Source organism: Carassius auratus, unplaced genomic scaffold (genome assembly GCF_003368295.1).
Source record: "Carassius auratus strain Wakin unplaced genomic scaffold, ASM336829v1 scaf_tig00044581, whole genome shotgun sequence".
Lineage (NCBI taxonomy): Eukaryota > Metazoa > Chordata > Actinopteri > Cypriniformes > Cyprinidae > Carassius > Carassius auratus.
The window spans coordinates 13978-36265 of record NW_020526838.1 but is presented as its reverse complement, the minus strand read 5'-3'; the positions used below and the strand labels follow the sequence as shown (position 1 = coordinate 36265).

The 22288-nt window shown below is 41.4% G+C and overlaps 17 non-coding genes across 17 annotated transcripts; all 17 read right to left on the bottom strand.

The window, feature by feature from the left end:
* Nucleotides 1–322: 322 nt before the first annotated feature.
* trnac-gca (transfer RNA cysteine (anticodon GCA)) lies at nt 323–394 on the bottom strand. The gene has a single exon. It is a non-coding gene; the product is annotated as a tRNA-Cys (tRNA).
* A 1103-nt stretch (nt 395–1497) lies between these two features.
* On the bottom strand, nt 1498–1569 carry trnac-gca (transfer RNA cysteine (anticodon GCA)). Its single transcript has one exon. It is a non-coding gene; the product is annotated as a tRNA-Cys (tRNA).
* A 188-nt stretch (nt 1570–1757) lies between these two features.
* On the bottom strand, nt 1758–1829 carry trnac-gca (transfer RNA cysteine (anticodon GCA)). The gene has a single exon. It is a non-coding gene; the product is annotated as a tRNA-Cys (tRNA).
* Nucleotides 1830–2101: 272 nt separating this feature from the next.
* trnac-gca (transfer RNA cysteine (anticodon GCA)) lies at nt 2102–2173 on the bottom strand. The gene has a single exon. It is a non-coding gene; the product is annotated as a tRNA-Cys (tRNA).
* A 187-nt stretch (nt 2174–2360) lies between these two features.
* trnac-gca (transfer RNA cysteine (anticodon GCA)) lies at nt 2361–2432 on the bottom strand. The gene has a single exon. It is a non-coding gene; the product is annotated as a tRNA-Cys (tRNA).
* Nucleotides 2433–3170: 738 nt separating this feature from the next.
* trnac-gca (transfer RNA cysteine (anticodon GCA)) lies at nt 3171–3242 on the bottom strand. Its single transcript has one exon. It is a non-coding gene; the product is annotated as a tRNA-Cys (tRNA).
* A 187-nt stretch (nt 3243–3429) lies between these two features.
* Nucleotides 3430–3501, bottom strand: trnac-gca (transfer RNA cysteine (anticodon GCA)). The gene has a single exon. It is a non-coding gene; the product is annotated as a tRNA-Cys (tRNA).
* Nucleotides 3502–3774: 273 nt separating this feature from the next.
* Nucleotides 3775–3846, bottom strand: trnac-gca (transfer RNA cysteine (anticodon GCA)). The gene has a single exon. It is a non-coding gene; the product is annotated as a tRNA-Cys (tRNA).
* Nucleotides 3847–4033: 187 nt separating this feature from the next.
* On the bottom strand, nt 4034–4105 carry trnac-gca (transfer RNA cysteine (anticodon GCA)). The gene has a single exon. It is a non-coding gene; the product is annotated as a tRNA-Cys (tRNA).
* Nucleotides 4106–5207: 1102 nt separating this feature from the next.
* Nucleotides 5208–5279, bottom strand: trnac-gca (transfer RNA cysteine (anticodon GCA)). The gene has a single exon. It is a non-coding gene; the product is annotated as a tRNA-Cys (tRNA).
* Nucleotides 5280–5466: 187 nt separating this feature from the next.
* Nucleotides 5467–5538, bottom strand: trnac-gca (transfer RNA cysteine (anticodon GCA)). The gene has a single exon. It is a non-coding gene; the product is annotated as a tRNA-Cys (tRNA).
* A 272-nt stretch (nt 5539–5810) lies between these two features.
* Nucleotides 5811–5882, bottom strand: trnac-gca (transfer RNA cysteine (anticodon GCA)). Its single transcript has one exon. It is a non-coding gene; the product is annotated as a tRNA-Cys (tRNA).
* A 187-nt stretch (nt 5883–6069) lies between these two features.
* trnac-gca (transfer RNA cysteine (anticodon GCA)) lies at nt 6070–6141 on the bottom strand. The gene has a single exon. It is a non-coding gene; the product is annotated as a tRNA-Cys (tRNA).
* An 11574-nt stretch (nt 6142–17715) lies between these two features.
* On the bottom strand, nt 17716–17787 carry trnac-gca (transfer RNA cysteine (anticodon GCA)). Its single transcript has one exon. It is a non-coding gene; the product is annotated as a tRNA-Cys (tRNA).
* Nucleotides 17788–18889: 1102 nt separating this feature from the next.
* On the bottom strand, nt 18890–18961 carry trnac-gca (transfer RNA cysteine (anticodon GCA)). The gene has a single exon. It is a non-coding gene; the product is annotated as a tRNA-Cys (tRNA).
* A 1102-nt stretch (nt 18962–20063) lies between these two features.
* On the bottom strand, nt 20064–20135 carry trnac-gca (transfer RNA cysteine (anticodon GCA)). The gene has a single exon. It is a non-coding gene; the product is annotated as a tRNA-Cys (tRNA).
* Nucleotides 20136–21237: 1102 nt separating this feature from the next.
* On the bottom strand, nt 21238–21309 carry trnac-gca (transfer RNA cysteine (anticodon GCA)). Its single transcript has one exon. It is a non-coding gene; the product is annotated as a tRNA-Cys (tRNA).
* Nucleotides 21310–22288: the final 979 nt, after the last annotated feature.

Sequence of the window (22288 nt, the reverse complement as noted above, 5' to 3'; positions counted from 1 at the left end):
GCACATGGAATGAACCTGGGACCTCTTGATCTGCAATCAAACGGCCGTGCCATTGAGATATTACCCCCGTACAGCAGGGATAGGCAACTGCAGTCCTGGAGGGCCACTATCCTGCAGAGATCGCTTCAGCCCTCATGAAAACTCACCTGCCTGTATCTACCTAGTAATCCCGAAAACACTGATTGCCTTGTCCCAGTGAGTTTAATTAGGGTTGGAGCTAAACTCTGCAGGGCAGTGGCCCTCCAGGACCGAAGTTGCTTATCCCTGCCGTAAGGTATGAGCACTAAAAGGCAGGAAGATATTCCTAATCTGCCAAATCCATAGGGGGCACCCGGATTTGAACCGGGGACCTCTTGATCTGCAGTCAAATGCTTTACCACTGAGCTATTCCCCCCACATCTTTGGAGAAACATGCTCTTTCATTGAGCCAAACCCCCACAGACTTCTGTGCTTAGAGCCAAAGATTAAGTTAGATCCTACGATTCAACAATATCAAACATTGACTGCTTCACTTGAACTCAAGTCTTTGGTAACTCCAAATCAGAATCAACAACTCTACAACTCAAAACCTCCAAACAAGACAAGTCCAAAAGGGGCACCCAGATTTGAAGTGTGGATGGCTTGATTACAGACTCAAATGGTTTATAATCACATACAGAATCTTTCTATGTAGACATGTTTGCACTTATTCCTAATTTGCCAAATCCAAAGGGGCACCCGGATCTGCAGTCAAATGCTCTACCACTGAGCTATACCCCCACATCTTTGAAGAAACATGCTCTTTCAATTGAGCCATACCCCCACAGACTTCTGTGCTTAGAGCCACAGATTAAGTTAGATCCTACGATTCAACAATATCAAACATTGACTGCTTCACTGTAAACTCAAGTCTTTGGTTACTCCAAATCAGAATCAACAACTCTACAACTCAAAACCTCCAAATAAGACAAGTCCAAAGGGGGCACCCAGATTTGAAATGTGGATGGCTTGATTACAGACTCAATTTGAACTCATGTCGTCGATTATGTCAAGCAAGCCAGATCCAAAATGTATACCTATTGATCTGCAGACAAATGCTCTGTCGTTGAGCTATAACCCCGTACTGCATGAGCACAAACCACAAAAATGAACTTATGTCAAGGATTTGTTTATTCCTAATATGCCAAGCCCAAATTAGGCACATGGAATGAACCTGGGACCTCTTGATCTGCAATCAAACGTCGTGCCATTGAGATATTACCCCGTACAGCAGGATAGGCAACTCCAGTCCTGGAGGGCCACTATCCTGCAGAGATTCGCTTCAGCCCTCATGAAAACTCACCTGCCTGTATCTATCTAGTAATCCCGAAAACACTGATTGCCTTGTCCCAGTGAGTTTTATTAGGGTTGGAGCTAAACTCTGCAGGGCAGTGGCCCTCCAGGACCGAAGTTGCTTATCCCTGCCGTACAGTATGAGCACTAAAAGGCAGGAAGATATTCCTAATCTGCCAAATCCATAGGGGACACCCGAATTTGAACCGGGGACCTCTTGATCTGCAGTCAAATGCTCTACCACTGAGCTATACCCCCACACACTCCCTGGATCATAGCCACACACAAGATGACAGACTCACTTTTAGATAAGGATTTTGGATATGAAAAGAATGCCAGATCCAAAAAAAATTACCTAGCGAGAGGATGTGCCACTGAGGTATAATCACATGCAGAATCTTACTATATAGATAAGCATGCACTTAATCCTAATCTGCCAAATCCATAGGGGGCACCCGGATTTGAACCGGGGACCTCTTGATCTGCAGTCAAATGCTCTACCGCTGAGCTATACCCCCAAATCTTTGGAGAAACATGCTCTTTCATTGAGCCACACCCCCACAGACTTCTGTGCTTAGAGCCAAAGATTAAGTTAGATCCTACGATTCAACAATATCAAACATTGACTGATTCACTTGAACTCAAGTCTTTGGTTACTCCAAATCAGAATCAACAACTCTACAACTCAAAACCTCCAAATAAGACAAGTCCAAAGGGGGCACCCAGATTATCCCTGCCGTACAGTATGAGCACAAAAGGCAGGAAGATATTCCGTATCTGCCAAATCCATAGGGGGCACCCGGATTTGAACCGGGGACCTCTTGATCTGCAGTCAAATGCTCTACCACTGAGCTATACCCCCACACACTCCCTGGGTCATAGCCACACACATTATGACAGACTCACTTATGGATAAAGATTTTGGATATGAAAAGAATGCCAGATACAAAAAAAATACCTAGCGAGAGGATGTGCCACTGAGGTATAATCACATACAGAATCTTACTATACAGATAAGCCTGCACTTATTCCTAATCTGCCAAATCCATAGGGGGCACCCGGATTTGAACCGGGGACCTCTTGATCTGCAGTCAAATGCTCTACCACTGAGCTATACCCCCACATCTTTGGAGAAACATGCTCTTTCATTGAGCCATACCCCCACAGACTTCTGTGCTTAGAGCCACAGATTAAGTTAGATCCTACGATTCAACAATATCAAACATTGACTGCTTCACTGTAAACTCAAGTCTTTGGTTACTCCAAATCAGAATCAACAACTCTACAACTCAAAACCTCCAAATAAGACAAGTCCAAAGGGGGCACCCAGATTTGAAATGTGGATGGCTTGATTACAGACTCAATTTGAACTCATGTCGTCGATTATGTCAAGCAAGCCAGATCCAAAATGTATACCTATTGATCTGCAGACAAATGCTCTGTCGTTGAGCTATAACCCCGTACTGCATGAGCACAAACCACAAAAATGAACTTATGTCAAGGATTTGTTTATTCCTAATATGCCAAGCCCAAATTAGGCACATGGAATGAACCTGGGACCTCTTGATCTGCAATCAAACGTCGTGCCATTGAGATATTACCCCGTACAGCAGGGATAGGCAACTCCAGTCCTGGAGGGCCACTATCCTGCAGAGATTCGCTTCAGCCCTCATGAAAACTCACCTGCCTGTATCTATCTAGTAATCCCGAAAACACTGATTGCCTTGTCCCAGTGAGTTTTATTAGGGTTGGAGCTAAACTCTGCAGGGCAGTGGCCCTCCAGGACCGAAGTTGCTTATCCCTGCCGTACAGTATGAGCACTAAAAGGCAGGAAGATATTCCTAATCTGCCAAATCCATAGGGGACACCCGAATTTGAACCGGGGACCTCTTGATCTGCAGTCAAATGCTCTACCACTGAGCTATACCCCCACACACTCCCTGGATCATAGCCACACACAAGATGACAGACTCACTTTTAGATAAGGATTTTGGATATGAAAAGAATGCCAGATCCAAAAAAATTACCTAGCGAGAGGATGTGCCACTGAGGTATAATCACATGCAGAATCTTACTATATAGATAAGCATGCACTTAATCCTAATCTGCCAAATCCATAGGGGGCACCCGGATTTGAACCGGGGACCTCTTGATCTGCAGTCAAATGCTCTACCGCTGAGCTATACCCCCAAATCTTTGGAGAAACATGCTCTTTCATTGAGGCCACACCCCCACAGACTTCTGTGCTTAGAGCCAAAGATTAAGTTAGATCCTACGATTCAACAATATCAAACATTGACTGATTCACTTGAACTCAAGTCTTTGGTTACTCCAAATCAGAATCAACAACTCTACAACTCAAAACCTCCAAATAAGACAAGTCCAAAGGGGGCACCCAGATTATCCCTGCCGTACAGTATGAGCACAAAAGGCAGGAAGATATTCCGTATCTGCCAAATCCATAGGGGGCACCCGGATTTGAACCGGGGACCTCTTGATCTGCAGTCAAATGCTCTACCACTGAGCTATACCCCCACACACTCCCTGGGTCATAGCCACACACATTATGACAGACTCACTTATGGATAAAGATTTTGGATATGAAAAGAATGCCAGATACAAAAAAAATACCTAGCGAGAGGATGTGCCACTGAGGTATAATCACATACAGAATCTTACTATACAGATAAGCCTGCACTTATTCCTAATCTGCCAAATCCATAGGGGGCACCCGGATTTGAACCGGGGACCTCTTGATCTGCAGTCAAATGCTCTACCACTGAGCTATACCCCCACATCTTTGGAGAAACATGCTCTTTCATTGAGCCACACCCCCACAGACTTCTGTGCTTAGAGCCAAAGATTAAGTTAGATCCTACGATTCAACAATATCAAACATTGACTGCTTCACTTGAACTCAAGTCTTTGGTTACTCCAAATCAGAATGAACAACTCTACAACTCAAAACCTCCAAATAAGACAAGTCCAAAGGGGGCACCCAGATTTGAAATGTGGATGGCTTGATTACAGACTCAAATGGTTTATAATCACATACAGAATCTTTCTATGTAGACATGTTTGCACTTATTCCTAATTTGCAAAATCCAAAGGGGCACCCGGATCTGCAGTCAAATGCTCTACCACTGAGCTATACCCCCACATCTTTGAAGAAACATGCTCTTTCATTGAGCCATACACCCACAGACTTCTGTGCTTAGAGCCACAGATTAAGTTAGATCCTACGATTCAACAATATCAAACATTGACTGCTTCACTGTAAACTCAAGTCTTTGGTTACTCCAAATCAGAATCAACAACTCTACAACTCAAAACCTCCAAATAAGACAAGTCCAAAGGGGGCACCCAGATTTGAAATGTGGATGGCTTGATTACAGACTCAATTTGAACTCATGTCGTTGATTATGTCAAGCAAGCCAGATCCAAAATGTAGACCTATTGATCTGCAGACAAATGATCTGTCGTTGAGCTATAACCCCGTACTGCATGAGCACAAACCACAAAAATGAACTTATGTCAAGGATTTTTTTATTCCTAATATGCCAAGCCCAAATTAGGCACATGGAATGAACCTGGGACCTCTTGATCTGCAATCAAACGCCGTGCCATTGAGATATTACCCCGTACAGCAGGGATAGGCAACTGCAGTCCTGGAGGGCCACTATCCTGCAGAGATTCGCTTCAGCCCTCATGAAAACTCACCTGCCTGTATCTATCTAGTAATCCCGAAAACACTGATTGCCTTGTCCCAGTGAGTTTAATTAGGGTTGGAGCTAAACTCTGCAGGGCAGTGGCCCTCCAGGACCGAAGTTGCTTATCCCTGCCGTAAGGTATGAGCACTAAAAGGCAGGAAGATATTCCTAATCAGCCAAATCCATAGGTGGCACCCGGATTTGAACCGGGGACCTCTTGATCTGCAGTCAAATGCTCTACCACTGAGCTATACCCCCACACACTCCCTGGATCATAGCCACACACAAGATGACAGACTCACTTTTAGATAAGGATTTTGGATATGAAAAGAATGCCAGATCCAAAAAAATTACCTAGCGAGAGGATGTGCCACTGAGGTATAATCACATGCAGAATCTTACTATATAGATAAGCATGCACTTAATCCTAATCTGCCAAATCCATAGGGGGCACCCGGATTTGAACCGGGGACCTCTTGATCTGCAGTCAAATGCTCTACCGCTGAGCTATACCCCCAAATCTTTGGAGAAACATGCTCTTTCATTGAGCCACACCCCCACAGACTTCTGTGCTTAGAGCCAAAGATTAAGTTAGATCCTACGATTCAACAATATCAAACATTGACTGATTCACTTGAACTCAAGTCTTTGGTTACTCCAAATCAGAATCAACAACTCTACAACTCAAAACCTCCAAATAAGACAAGTCCAAAGGGGGCACCCAGATTATCCCTGCCGTACAGTATGAGCACAAAAGGCAGGAAGATATTCCTTATCTGCCAAATCCATAGGGGGCACCCGGATTTGAACCGGGGACCTCTTGATCTGCAGTCAAATGCTCTACCACTGAGCTATACCCCCACACACTCCCTGGGTCATAGCCACACACATTATGACAGACTCACTTATGGATAAAGATTTTGGATATGAAAAGAATGCCAGATACAAAAAAAATACCTAGCGAGAGGATGTGCCACTGAGGTATAATCACATACAGAATCTTACTATACAGATAAGCCTGCACTTATTCCTAATCTGCCAAATCCATAGGGGGCACCCGGATTTGAACCGGGGACCTCTTGATCTGCAGTCAAATGCTCTACCACTGAGCTATACCCCCACATCTTTGGAGAAACATGCTCTTTCATTGAGCCACACCCCCACAGACTTCTGTGCTTAGAGCCAAAGATTAAGTTAGATCCTACGATTTGTGGAAGATTTTATTGGTGGGATTTTGCTCAATCAAGTATAATCAAGATGAATCTAGTCATATATATACATACGTGTTTTATTCCATTAGAATCATATAGCCTTTGTGTGAAAGGAATGTGCCTAAGTCTGCAAAAAACATCCAGACCACCACTTTTCTTTACCATAGCAAGTCACAGGAAACATCTGGAAAAACATACAATGGGTCTCTTCTCTTTACCATAGCGTCTCCCTAGGGAGGGATCAAAATTGCAAGCCTAAGGAAAAGTTTGACTATTTGGAAACGCCCTGTATGGGGTATATAATGAGATGCAACCTAGCATTCGAGAGATCCCTTGCAAGGGGGCTCGACTTTGTTTTGCTTGAAATAAAGTATTTTCTTCTGAGAGAAAAATCCCTGACTGAGTTTGATTCTTCTGAGAGCCGGCAAAAGACACCACAGATTTGGCACCCCAGATGGGACTGGACAAGAGTGACAGAGTGGACAACCGCTTTTGAGCTGACCAATGATCAACACAACCGGGTGGCCACCATAAAACAAGGTAAGCATTTTTGCTTATAGAATTCGTTTGTGTTGGTTGAGGTCAGTTCTGAGTGGTAAGGACACTTAAAATCTACTCTTCCAAATTTAGAAAAAATAGGATATCCAAATTGAAAAAGGGGTTTTACTCCAGAAGAAATAACTGCATGCACATATTTTGTTTATTAATAGGAAAGCCTTGTAAGGTAACCTAGATTTAAAACAGAAATAGTGTAGGCAAAAAGGACATTGTAAAATCTGTGTTTATTGGATAGCTGTACCAAGTAGGACAGTGATAAACGGATAAGCAGATTAAGGAATCGCGAGAAAAAGTCCCACGGATACCGCTTTGAGAAAGTATAGGTGAAATTCTCAAAGGACAGAAATAGGTGGGCCCTTAAGGAGCTCTAGGAAGAGCTGTGTTTTGTTGTGTGGATGTATCTGTGTCCGGATGAATGAATTTGTGATTGGTGATGAATGTATGAACAAATAAATTCCGTATTGAGTGGGTAAGGGTTGAGCACCGTTCCTGGACCTTCACTTAAGTGTGAACTGGCAGAATTGGACTCAACCAATATCCACTTGAGAGGGATGAATGTATGATGAGCCTTGATAATAAAAGGACAATTAATGACTGATTATCCCTTAGATAAAGGGAAAAAGTATGCAAGCATAAGCACTCTGGCTCAATAAAGAGTGTAGCAAGTGTGAATGGGCTTAGGGAAATAGTATCAATAAAGTTTGAACCGAGATCTATAATAGAGTTTTGCATTTTGGATGTCTGTGTGAAAGGGGAGAACATTTTCTGAGCCCAGTCCAGTGGGAGTGAGAGCAAGGGAGGAAGTTCCCACATTAAAGTTTTAATACATGGGTGGACAAAAAAGGAAAGAAAAGTAAAAATAAAAATAAAGAATTATTGTTAGAAATAGTTATCTACAAAGTGATAATAAAATAGAGTAAATAAAATAGACAGTTAAATAATAATATAAATTTAAGAAGTGTAAACGCATGAGACAATAAAAAACTAAATTCAAAAGGGTATAACACATAAAAAAGAATAGAAAGTAGGGTGAAATGGGTAAAAAATAGTTAAATTCAGTAAAAGGAAAAGAAGAAATTGTAACCAAGTTATTATATAAAACTAAAAAGTTGATTTTTGGTGGTAATAATATAAATAAAGATATGGCAGCCACACCAGTGGAAATCATTGGATTAAAAAATCCACTGTGTAAAGCGCAAATAGACAAAATCTCAAAAAAATGGCAGAAGAGAACAAAAAATATGACGACAAAATGGCCAAAGGAAGGGACATTTGATGTGGCATTGTGTGAGGAAATGGAAACTCTAATAAAAAATTATAAAACTAAAAGCATCAATATGAAAAAAGAAAAAAGAGAAACAAAAAGGGAAAAAGAGAAAGAAATACTTGCGCTGTTTAAAAAAGAAGGTGAAGATATGTTGAAGAGTATAAAACAGGCTAGGAAAGTCCTGAAGGAGGCAGAGAAGGATAACATTAGAAAAGAAAAGAAATATGCAGACCCCCCTCCTTATCTGCCTTTAGCAAGAGAATTCCCAATACTCAAGGGAACCATGGAGGTAACAGGAGAACTAGAGTTAGAAGGGCAGTTAGAGATGGATGATAGAGAGGAACCAGCTGTAAAAACACAGAGGCAAACCAGACAGGAAAGTGCAGAAGGTTTGCAACTTGACTGTTACAGACAAGCACGTACAGCGTTAGAAAAAATGAAAGCAAGTCAGGAAGATAAAACCTGGTTTGAGGAAGGATTAGAAAGAAAACGGAGGGAAGATAGAGATATTGTAGCACAAGTACAAGCTTTGGAAGAAGAAATGGAAGAGAAAATTAGAGAATCAGGGAAGAAGATCAGAGAGGTAAATAAGTTGGAGAGAGGAAAGAGTAAGTTGTTCTACGGTAGTGAGGATGAGAATCAGGCAGAGGAGTTATTTGATAACAGTAAATGGGAACAGGGCAGAGATAAAGGGACACTTAGACCACTGGCCGCACAGCTCCCAATTTTAATCAAGGGTGAGCAGGGACAGTATGTCCCCTGGGCTTCACAGGACCTCGAGGGGCTTGTCACTCGTCTTCCTGATATTCATGAGGGTGCAGGGAAATTCATTAAAGTGTTTGAAGAGGAAACAATGGGAAAGCTATTGGCAGTGGGAGATGTTAAAGCTCTGCTGGCTAAAATTATTGGAGGGACAAAGATGGATGAAATTCTTCTTACAACGACTCTAAACAGAGCAGTGAACTCTCACAATATGGATGGCATTGTTTTTGATGCATTCCGCCCAGCAGTATGGCAGGCATTGCGTGCGGAGTATCCGATCAGACTGAATCCTAAATCACTGAAGGGAGAAGGAATTGGAGATTTAGAGAATCCAACCACTTATGTCCAAAAAGAGCTGAAAAGGTGGAAACAAGAAACTGAGGGGGATCCCGAGGGAGACCCATTAATGTCAACATTGTTTAGACAAGCTGTGATTGATGCTATGCCGCCAGCGGTAAAAAGCAAGCTGGAGGATGTGGTCGGTTTAACTTCTAAAACACACAAAGAGTTTTGTGACCATGTGTCTCATGCAGTGGAACAGCAAAGAAAAAATGAACTAAAACTTAAAAGTCAAGAGAAAGAGTTACAACGTAAACTAACTCAATTACAGCTTGAAGAACTCACAAAAAAGAATAAGAAAAATATTCAAGCTTCAGTAACAAATGCAACAGCAGAACAAATGACTCTAGTACCTCCAGTAATTGCTCCACAACCTACTATTCCGTCAAGTCCACTTACAGCAGTTCCTCCAAATGAACATTTGAACTCTGTGCCCATAATAAACGTTTATACTCAACAGCCAGGACAAATGGGATGGAGAAAAAACCCCATACAGCAAAGAGGCAGAGGCAGAGGCAGAGGCAGAGACAGGCCTCCACCATTGTGCTGGGGTTGTGCGCAGCCCGGACACATCAAAGCTGACTGTCCAACTCAACAATGGCCACAGCAACCTCAGGGTAGAAGGGAGATGAGCTGGCAACAGCCTACTCAGGGTCCAGTGCAGGGCCCAGTAAACCCTTGGGGAGGTCCCAATCCAGGCTATTAGGGGTGCCCAGAGAATCCTAAAGGGGAGAGTCAGCTTCCAATTTTATCAACAAAAGCTGATCAAGAGCCTATTATGCAGATTAAAATAGAGGGAGATACATTTCCATTTTTGGTTGATACGGGGGCAAATTTAACGTGCATTAATTTGAAATATGCTTCACATCTCCCCTTGTCTGGAAAATTTGCAAAGACAATAGGATTCTCGGGAAAAATGCAATTGATTCCCATAACAGCTCCAGTGTGTCTACAAACAAAAGATCAAAGTATAACAATGCCCATTCTGGTATCAAATCAAACTCCTATTAATTTGTTAGGAAGAGATGCATTATGTAAATTAGGACTACAAATTTGGTGTTCTCCAGAAGGTATATATATTGATTCAATAGGAACAGAAAAACAAATGATGGTTGCAGAGCCAAAAGCAAATGTTTTTTGGATAGGACAGATAGAACAAGATGTGAGACAGACGGTCAATAAATGGGGAAAGTTTATTGAAGCACAGATACCTGAAGCACAGCTATCAAAGTCAGAATTTCATTGCACAATGATGTATGATCAAGAAAGAGATGAAAATATAGAACAGAAATGGCAAAAAGAAACAAAAGGACAGCAGATTGAGATAGTCTCCCAGTACATCATCATAGGTAAGGAGGGAGCAGCTTTAAACATACCAGAAAGTGAATTTGTCAAAAAATGGTTCAATGTAAATAACTCTGTCCCGCATATTGCAGTATATGTAGGAAGAAATTGGGAAGCGAAAGATTTAGGACCAATGATGAAAAGGGCAGAACAAAGCAAATGGGAATCAACAGAAAACCCATTGATTTTTCATTCAGCTGACAAAAATTACATCAAAATTTTGTGTGCAACCAGTTTGCTGGGAATTCCACAGGAAGTAGTTATCAGCCAAAAGAAAGTAACACAGATGACTACAGCATCTGATTTAATTAACACAAATGAGACTGAATTATTTAAGGAAATGGAGTGTCAGGTACCATCTAAACTATGGTCTCAACATGACACAGATATTGGATTAATAAAATCAGCAAATCCAGTAAGAGTTCAACTTAAGCCAAATGCACGTCTGCCTAGAAAAGCACAATATCCTTTACGAGCAGATGCAGAAGCAGGAATAAAGGACACAATTGAAGGCTTAGTGAAGGCAGGGGTATTGATAGAAACTACTAGTTACTGTAATACTCCAATTATGCCTGTAATCAAATCAGACAAAACCAGATGGCGACTTGTTCATGATTTACGAACAATAAATGAAATAACGGAAGATATGCCAGCTGAGGTACCAAACCCACACACTTTATTGACAAATGTCCCTCCTGATGCCAAATACTTTACTGTAATTGATCTTTGCTCTGCCTACTTCAGTGTACCGCTTGCAGAAGAGAGTAAATATTTGTTTGCATTCACACATGCAAATAAGCAATATACATATACTAGACTACCTCAGGGATATAAACATTCACCACATATATTCAACAAGATTTTGAAGGATGATTTAGAAGACCTTGTAATAGACGGTACACTATTACAATACATGGATGATTTAATTATCTGTTCTACCTCACTAGAACAATGTCACAAAGACTCAATTAAGGTGTTGACAAAATTAGCAGAAGGAGGACACAAGGTGTCTAAAAACAAATTGCAGTATTGCCAGCCTCAAGTGGAATACTTGGGAAGATTAATTGCATTTGGTACACGAGCTATAGCTCCAGCTCAGTTAGAAGGTATAAGTAAAACACCGTTACCTCAGACAGTAGGACAAATGATGACATTTCTAGGAATGACAGGCTTTAGTGCCGATTGGATAGAGGACTATGCAGTAAAGACAGGGCCTTTGAGAGAAATGATGAAACAAGCAGGATTACAACATTTAAGAAATCCATTAAAATGGAACACAGATGCCTTACTAGCATTTGAAGCAATAAAAAAAGAATTACAACAGGCCCCTGCCCTGGGAATGGCAGAATATGATAAAATGTTTCATCTTTATGTGGCAAATAGAGTTGATGGTTATGCATCAGCTGTATTAATGCAAGAGACCTGTAGTGGGAGGAAAAAACAGCCTATAGCATACTACAGCACAAAGTTAGACAATGTAGCCCAGGGATACCCACCATGTTACCAACAGGGTTTAGCTGCAGTGTATTATGCTTATGAAAAAGCATCCACAATAACTATGGGGTATCCAGTAACAATATATACCCATCACAAAGTTGTGGAATTAATAGAACAAGGGAAATTTGTTCTGACACAAGCTCGAATTCTAGCCTATTCCTCATTACTCACATATCCAGATGTTACCATTAAAAGATGCCATACAGTCAATCCGGCTGAATTAATTCCTTTGGCTTTCGAAGGAGAACCTCATGAGTGTGTGAATGAGTCCTTGGCATTTACTAGATTACGACCAGATCTAGAATCAACACCCATTACTGAAGCAGAAGTAACTTACTTTGTAGATGGTTCTAGCTTTAGGGATCACGAAGGAAATCATACAGGATATTCAGTAGTGAAGAAAAACAAAAAAGAATTTGAATCTGTGATATCACAACATTGTGTACAGCCCTGCTCTGCTCAATTAGCAGAATTAAAAGCTCTCACAACTGCATGTCAGTTAGCAAAAGGACAAACTGCTAACATTTTTACAGATTCAGCGTATGCTCATGGTGTATGTCATCTATTCGGAGCAGTGTGGAAACAAAGAGGTTTCAAAAAGAGTGATGGGACTCCCATCCAACATAGTGAACAAATAGGGCAATTGATTTCTGCTATGATGCTACCAAAACGACTAGCAATAATCAAATGTCAAGCACACAAGAAGGGAAATGACTATGTCATCAAAGGAAATAATGCAGCAGATCTAGAAGCTAAAAAAGCTTCAGGGTGTCAGGTAGCAGTATTAGCACCTGTTGTACTTATCGAGCCTCATCCTCAATTGGATGACATTATTCGAATACAACAACAAGCAGGCCCATATGAACAATCAATGTGGCATCAAAGGGGAGCTAAAAAAGACTCACAGGAGATCTGGCGTACACATGAAGGACACATTGTTGCACCTACTTCACTGTTGAATATTCTTATTACAGATGCACATGGTTTTGACCATTGTGCAAGGGGAGAAGTAGTAAGAAAAATTAAACAGCAAGGATATTGGTCTCCTTATTTATATGCAATGGTGGATGAATTTTTGTCCACATGTGAAGTATGTGCTAAATACAATGTAAGAAAAGGCATGGTGACACCAATAGGCCATATTCCAACACCTGAAGGCCCCTTTAAACATCTTGTATGTGATTATGTGGATATGATAAAGCGTGTACAAGGCAAAAGATACATGCTGGTTATCATAGACAGGTTTAGCAGGTGGGTGGAAGCAGTACCATCCGCGGATTTAGGAGCAGGAACTGTAATTAAATTCCTAACAAGAGAGGTAATTCCTAGATTTGGAATTCCATCAGAAATAAGTTCAGATAATGGGTCGGCATTCATACAAAAAACTGTGAAACAAGTGTTGCAACAATTAAGAATAAAACAGAGACTAGGATGCGTTTATAGGCCTCAGTCACAAGGGATAGTGGAGAGAGTTAATGGAGTGATCAAGGCCAAAATAAACAAAATATGTGAAAGTACTAAACTTAATTGGATTGATGCATTACCGCTCGCACTAATGAGCTATCGCATGCAAACTAACAGAAACACGCACTTAACACCGCATGAAATGCTTACGGGTCGACCCATGCCTGTGCCATATTGTAGAGGTCCCTATAAAGGACCGCCTCTAGAACAATTACAAATGGAACTTCGCTCTTATATGAAGAAACTAACTGCCATACATAAAGCTATCTATTTACAGGAAAAAAGAAAAGAGCCCAGTGAGGAATCGGAGACGGCCTGTCCAGTTGTACCAGGGGATCAAGTTTATCTGAGGGTATTCCGGCGAAAATGGAATGAGCCCAGGAGAGAAGGACCCTACACAGTGGTGAGAGCTACTCCTACAGCAGTCCAAGTGGAGGGAAGCACAACCTGGTATCATCTAAACCACTGTACTAGAGTTCCCACAGGAAAGGCAGAAAGAAAGGAAAGCAGACAACCAGACAATGCAGGAGAGAGCAATGAGGAAGAATCAGAGACACATGATGAAGTGCAAACTGACGAGAGCTCTTTCCTCCTGTCAGACAAACTGGAGAGGACAGAGAATCAGTCTGACAACATGTCTGAAGACCATCCTATGCCTAATGCATCTCATAATGCAGACTCAAACTCAACCGATAGAAAGCAACCTGACTTCCCTTCAATTGACTTTACAACCTTTGAACAAAAGTGACAATGTGATCAACTCAACAGAACCAATGGTAATCAAAAATCGTAGAGACATTGATTATGATGTTCAAGGTGATGAAGACGTTAGTCAAATTGATGCATTATGGGATACAGCCCAAAACAATGAATGGTATAAATGGGCAGCCTTTACAGCTAAAGAAACAGGAAAAGAAAATTGCTTGCTGTGCTCCAAATCTCCGTTAAACAAAGTAATAGCCATACCAAATCCATATGACTACCGAAAATGTGCCCAATTTGGGAGAAACTTTTGTCATTTAACAGATTTTACCAGGCCATATTGTATTGCTGAATGCCTTGGATTTTTAGGAAATCCTAAATTAACAGATTAATTCTTTAGACCACTCTGGGGGTCCTGGTGTCAGTATTCAGATATAGGTCAAAATATAAAAATTGAAAAACAAAAAGTAGAGATTCCAAAATGGTATAGCATAGATTATAAACAAGAATATGAGTGTTTCCATAAACCGAAAGGAACCCAAGATGTGGGTAAATTCAAAGGAAGATGTGCTATTATTTGGTATATAGATAAGAAAAATTCTTGGAAATCAGGAGTTCCTTCTAGAGCTCCAGAACTTTTAGCATTCGGAACAACTAAAGGAAGTAAGATAGCACCTGAAAAATGTGAAAATCAAACTATAGCCTTACCTCCAATAGAAATTTATGAAGATCAATCATTAATAATAGCAGATTTCTTTTGGATCTGTGGAGGGGAAATACTATTGCCTTCTTTACCAGTTGGATGGAAAGGTATATGTGTAAGAGTACGGTTACTTCAAGAAGTTAGCATGGCACAATGGGGAACAGAACAGAGCACAAACAAGGAAGACAATAGAACTAAAAGAGGATATGAGCCAGACCCCAATGTATATTTAGACTCAATTGGACAACCAAGAGGAATTCCTAATAAATTCAAGGCAAGAAGTGAAATAAAAGGAGGTTTTGAGTCAATCCTGGTTTGGATCACACCAAACAAAAATACAGAGTGGATTAATTATATCTATTATAATCAACAAAGATTCATTAATTATACTGATGAGGCCTTAACCTTATTAGGCGACCAAGTGCATGCAACAAGCAGAATGACATGGCAAAACAGACAGGCTCTTAATTGGCTCTTGGCAGACAAGGGAGGAGTTTGTGTTATGTTTGGAGATCAATGTTGTACATTCATCCCAAATAACACCGCCCCTGGAGGAGCTTTCAGTGAAGTTATGACAAAAATTAAAAAATTAAGAAATGAAATTACAACAAATGCCGGAAGAGACCAACACATTTGGGATTGGATTGATGTGAGATTTGGAGCATGGGGAGCATGGTTTGTTAAACTAGGAATGTTTTTAGGAGTTGCCATATTAATAGGAGGATTATTATTTTGCTGTGTATTACCTTTATTAAGATCATTAATCATCAATGCTACTGTTAAGCAAATGGGAGTGATAAAAGTCCCAAATAATCAACAAAGGATCATTGAAAAGAGTCTGAAGGAATACTATGAAGGATGGCTAAACAAACGGAACTTAAATGAGCAAACTTTTGACGATAGTTCTATTGACTCTGAGGATGTTGAAGATGTCTAAGGGTGAACCATACCCTGGATATAAGTGCCAGTTGAACTTTGGCCCAGGGAGGCTCTTTACGATACATAAGGTATCTGAGCTGAAGATCAACTTTTATAATCTTGTGATATTCAATTATTGATGTAATGTATGTATTTTATGTCTTTTATACATAACTGTGATAACCACAGGCAAGTGCTGAACCAATTACACGCTCACGCTTTTAACATTGTGTACTATTAAAGAAGGAATTAGGGAGACTGGATCTTTTACTCGCTCCTAGTCAAAAAAGGAGAGAGATGTTTGGTCCAGTAATCCCTCAGAGTGGAATCTCATAATCTAGTCACTGGTGATAATACAATGTGACTTATTTAGTCACTAGGTAGTGTAACTAATATGACTGGATTATGGAATAGCACTCTGGATAAGAATAATCAAATGTGAGACTTATTAAGTCTCAAAGGGGAGAATATGTGGAAGATTTTTATTGGTGGGATTTTGCTCAATCAAGTATAATCAAGATGAATCTAGTCATATATATACATACGTGTTTTATTCCATTAGAATCATATAGCCTTTGTGTGAAAGGAATGTGCCTAAGTCTGCAAAAAACATCCAGACCACCACTTTTCTTTACCATAGCAAGTCACAGGAAACATCTGGAAAAACATACAATGGGTCTCTTCTCTTTACCATAGCGTCTCCCTAGGGAGGGATCAAAATTGCAAGCCTAAGGAAAAGTTTGACTATTTGGAAACGCCCTGTATGGGGTATATAATGAGATGCAACCTAGCATTCGAGAGATCCCTTGCAAGGGGGCTCGACTTTGTTTTGCTTGAAATAAAGTATTTTCTTCTGAGAGAAAAATCCCTGACTGAGTTTGATTCTTCTGAGAGCCGGCAAAAGACACCACAGATTCAACAATATCAAACATTGACTGCTTCACTTGAACTCAAGTCTTTGGTTACTCCAAATCAGAATCAACAACTCTACAACTCAAAACCTCCAAATAAGACAAGTCCAAAGGGGGCACCCAGATTTGAAGTGTGGATGGCTTGATTACAGACTCAAATGGTTTATAATCACATACAGAATCTTTCTATGTAGACATGTTTGCACTTATTCCTAATTTGCCAAATCCAAAGGGGCACCCGGATCTGCAGTCAAATGCTCTACCACTGAGCTATACCCCCACATCTTTGAAGAAACAGGCTCTTTCATTGAGCCATACCCCCACAGACTTCTGTGCTTAGAGCCACAGATTAAGTTAGATCCTACAATTCAACAATATCAAACATTGACTGCTGCACTGTAAACTCAAGTCTTTGGTTACTCCAAATCAGAATCAACAACTCTACAACTCAAAACCTCCAAATAAGACAAGTCCAAAGGGGGCACCCAGATTTGAAATGTGAATGGCTTGATTACAGACTCAATTTGAACTCATGTCGTTGATTAAGTCAAGCAATCCAGATCCAAAATGTAGACCTATTGATCTGCAGACAAATGCTCTGTCGTTGAGCTATAACCCCGTACTGCATGAGCACAAACCACAAAAATGAACTTATGTCAAGGATTTGTTTATTCCTAATATGCCAAGCCCAAATTAGGCACATGGAATGAACCTGGGACCTCTTGATCTGCAATCAAACGTCGTGCCATTGAGATATTACCCCGTACAGCAGGGATAGGCAACTCCAGTCCTGGAGGGCCACTATCCTGCAGAGATTCGCTTCAGCCCTCATGAAAACTCACCTGCCTGTATCTATCTAGTAATCCCGAAAACACTGATTGCCTTGTCCCAGTGAGTTTTATTAGGGTTGGAGCTAAACTCTGCAGGGCAGTGGCCCTCCAGGACCGAAGTTGCTTATCCCTGCCGTACAGTATGAGCACTAAAAGGCAGGAAGATATTCCTAATCTGCCAAATCCATAGGGGACACCCGAATTTGAACCGGGGACCTCTTGATCTGCAGTCAAATGCTCTACCACTGAGCTATACCCCCACATCTTTGGAGACACATGCTCTTTCATTGAGCCACACCCCCACAGACTTCTGTGCTTAGAGCCAAAGATTAAGTTAGATCCTACGATTCAACAATATCAAACATTGACTGCTTCACTTGAACTCAAGTCTTTGGTTACTCCAAATCAGAATCAACAAATCTACAACTCAAAACCTCCAAATAAGACAAGTCCAAAGGGGGCACCCAGATTTGAAGTGTGGATGGCTTGATTACAGACTCAAATGGTTTATAATCACATACAGAATCTTTCTATGTAGACATGTTTGCACTTATTCCTAATTTGCAAAATCCAAAGGGGCACCCGGATCTGCAGTCAAATGCTCTACCACTGAGCTATACCCCCACATCTTTGAAGAAACATGCTCTTTCATTGAGCCATACACCCACAGACTTCTGTGCTTAGAGCCACAGATTAAGTTAGATCCTACGATTCAACAATATCAAACATTGACTGCTTCACTGTAAACTCAAGTCTTTGGTTACTCCAAATCAGAATCAACAACTCTACAACTCAAAACCTCCAAATAAGACAAGTCCAAAGGGGGCACCCAGATTTGAAATGTGGATGGCTTGATTACAGACTCAATTTGAACTCATGTCGTTGATTATGTCAAGCAAGCCAGATCCAAAATGTAGACCTATTGATCTGCAGACAAATGATCTGTCGTTGAGCTATAACCCTGTACTGCATGAGCACAAACCACAAAAATGAACTTATGTCAAGGATTTGTTTATTCCTAATATGCCAAGCCCAAATTAGGCACATGGAATGAACCTGGGACCTCTTGATCTGCAATCAAACGCCGTGCCATTGAGATATTACCCCGTACAGCAGGGATAGGCAACTGCAGTCCTGGAGGGCCACTATCCTGCAGAGATTCGCTTCAGCCCTCATGAAAACTCACCTGCCTGTATCTACCTAGTAATCCCGAAAACACTGATTGCCTTGTCCCAGTGAGTTTAATTAGGGTTGGAGCTAAACTCTGCAGGGCAGTGGCCCTCCAGGACCGAAGTTGCTTATCCCTGCCGTAAGGTATGAGCACTAAAAGGCAGGAAGATATTCCTAATCTGCCAAATCCATAGGGGGCACCCGGATTTGAACCGGGGACCTCTTGATCTGCAGTCAAATGCTCTACCACTGAGCTATTCCCCCACATCTTTGGAGAAACATGCTCTTTCATTGAGCCAAACCCCCACAGACTTCTGTGCTTAGAGCCAAAGATTAAGTTAGATCCTACGATTCAACAATATCAAACATTGACTGCTTCACTTGAACTCAAGTCTTTGGTAACTCCAAATCAGAATCAACAACTCTACAACTCAAAACCTCCAAACAAGACAAGTCCAAAGTGGGCACCCAGATTTGAAGTGTGGATGGCTTGATTACAGACTCAAATGGTTTATAATCACATACAGAATCTTTCTATGTAGACATGTTTGCACTTATTCCTAATTTGCCAAATCCAAAGGGGCACCCGGATCTGCAGTCAAATGCTCTACCACTGAGCTATACCCCCACATCTTTGAAGAAACATGCTCTTTCATTGAGCCATACCCCCACAGACTTCTGTGCTTAGAGCCACAGATTAAGTTAGATCCTACGATTCAACAATATCAAACATTGACTGCTTCACTGTAAACTCAAGTCTTTGGTTACTCCAAATCAGAATCAACAACTCTACAACTCAAAACCTCCAAATAAGACAAGTCCAAAGGGGGCACCCAGATTTGAAATGTGGATGGCTTGATTACAGACTCAATTTGAACTCATGTCGTCGATTATGTCAAGCAAGCCAGATCCAAAATGTATACCTATTGATCTGCAGACAAATGCTCTGTCGTTGAGCTATAACCCCGTACTGCATGAGCACAAACCACAAAAATGAACTTATGTCAAGGATTTGTTTATTCCTAATATGCCAAGCCCAAATTAGGCACATGGAATGAACCTGGGACCTCTTGATCTGCAATCAAACGTCGTGCCATTGAGATATTACCCCGTACAGCAGGGATAGGCAACTCCAGTCCTGGAGGGCCACTATCCTGCAGAGATTCGCTTCAGCCCTCATGAAAACTCACCTGCCTGTATCTATCTAGTAATCCCGAAAACACTGATTGCCTTGTCCCAGTGAGTTTTATTAGGGTTGGAGCTAAACTCTGCAGGGCAGTGGCCCTCCAGGACCGAAGTTGCTTATCCCTGCCGTACAGTATGAGCACTAAAAGGCAGGAACATATTCCTAATCTGCCAAATCCATAGGGGACACCCGAATTTGAACCGGGGACCTCTTGATCTGCAGTCAAATGCTCTACCACTGAGCTATACCCCCACATCTTTGGAGAGACATGCTCTTTCATTGAGCCACACCCCCACAGACTTCTGTGCTTAGAGCCAAAGATTAAGTTAGATCCTACGATTCAACAATATCAAACATTGACTGCTTCACTTGAACTCAAGTCTTTGGTTACTCCAAATCAGAATCAACAACTCTACAACTCAAAACCTCCAAATAAGACAAGTCCAAAGGGGGCACCCAGATTTGAAGTGTGGATGGCTTGATTACAGACTCAAATGGTTTATAATCACATACAGAATCTTTCTATGTAGACATGTTTGCACTTATTCCTAATTTGCAAAATCCAAAGGGGCACCCGGATCTGCAGTCAAATGCTCTACCACTGAGCTATACCCCCACATCTTTGAAGAAACATGCTCTTTCATTGAGCCATACACCCACAGACTTCTGTGCTTAGAGCCACAGATTAAGTTAGATCCTACGATTCAACAATATCAAACATTGACTGCTTCACTGTAAACTCAAGTCTTTGGTTACTCCAAATCAGAATCAACAACTCTACAACTCAAAACCTCCAAATAAGACAAGTCCAAAGGGGGCACCCAGATTTGAAATGTGGATGGCTTGATTACAGACTCAATTTGAACTCATGTCGTTGATTATGTCAAGCAAGCCAGATCCAAAATGTAGACCTATTGATCTGCAGACAAATGATCTGTCGTTGAGCTATAACCCTGTACTGCATGAGCACAAACCACAAAAATGAACTTATGTCAAGGATTTGTTTATTCCTAATATGCCAAGCCCAAATTAGGCACATGGAATGAACCTGGGACCTCTTGATCTGCAATCAAACGCCGTGCCATTGAGATATTACCCCGTACAGCAGGGATAGGCAACTGCAGTCCTGGAGGGCCACTATCCTGCAGAGATTCGCTTCAGCCCTCATGAAAACTCACCTGCCTGTATCTACCTAGTAATCCCGAAAACACTGATTGCCTTGTCCCAGTGAGTTTAATTAGGGTTGGAGCTAAACTCTGCAGGGCAGTGGCCCTCCAGGACCGAAGTTGCTTATCCCTGCCGTAAGGTATGAGCACTAAAAGGCAGGAAGATATTCCTAATCTGCCAAATCCATAGGGGGCACCCGGATTTGAACCGGGGACCTCTTGATCTGCAGTCAAATGCTTTACCACTGAGCTATTCCCCCACATCTTTGGAGAAACATGCTCTTTCATTGAGCCAAACCCCCACAGACTTCTGTGCTTAGAGCCAAAGATTAAGTTAGATCCTACGATTCAACAATATCAAACATTGACTGCTTCACTTGAACTCAAGTCTTTGGTAACTCCAAATCAGAATCAACAACTCTACAACTCAAAACCTCCAAACAAGACAAGTCCAAAAGGGGCACCCAGATTTGAAGTGTGGATGGCTTGATTACAGACTCAAATGGTTTATAATCACATACAGAATCTTTCTATGTAGACATGTTTGCACTTATTCCTAATTTGCCAAATCCAAAGGGGCACCCGGATCTGCAGTCAAATGCTCTACCACTGAGCTATACCCCCACATCTTTGAAGAAACATGCTCTTTCATTGAGCCATACCCCCACAGACTTCTGTGCTTAGAGCCACAGATTAAGTTAGATCCTACGATTCAACAATATCAAACATTGACTGCTTCACTGTAAACTCAAGTCTTTGGTTACTCCAAATCAGAATCAACAACTCTACAACTCAAAACCTCCAAATAAGACAAGTCCAAAGGGGGCACCCAGATTTGAAATGTGGATGGCTTGATTACAGACTCAATTTGAACTCATGTCGTCGATTATGTCAAGCAAGCCAGATCCAAAATGTATACCTATTGATCTGCAGACAAATGCTCTGTCGTTGAGCTATAACCCCGTACTGCATGAGCACAAACCACAAAAATGAACTTATGTCAAGGATTTGTTTATTCCTAATATGCCAAGCCCAAATTAGGCACATGGAATGAACCTGGGACCTCTTGATCTGCAATCAAACGTCGTGCCATTGAGATATTACCCCGTACAGCAGGGATAGGCAACTCCAGTCCTGGAGGGCCACTATCCTGCAGAGATTCGCTTCAGCCCTCATGAAAACTCACCTGCCTGTATCTATCTAGTAATCCCGAAAACACTGATTGCCTTGTCCCAGTGA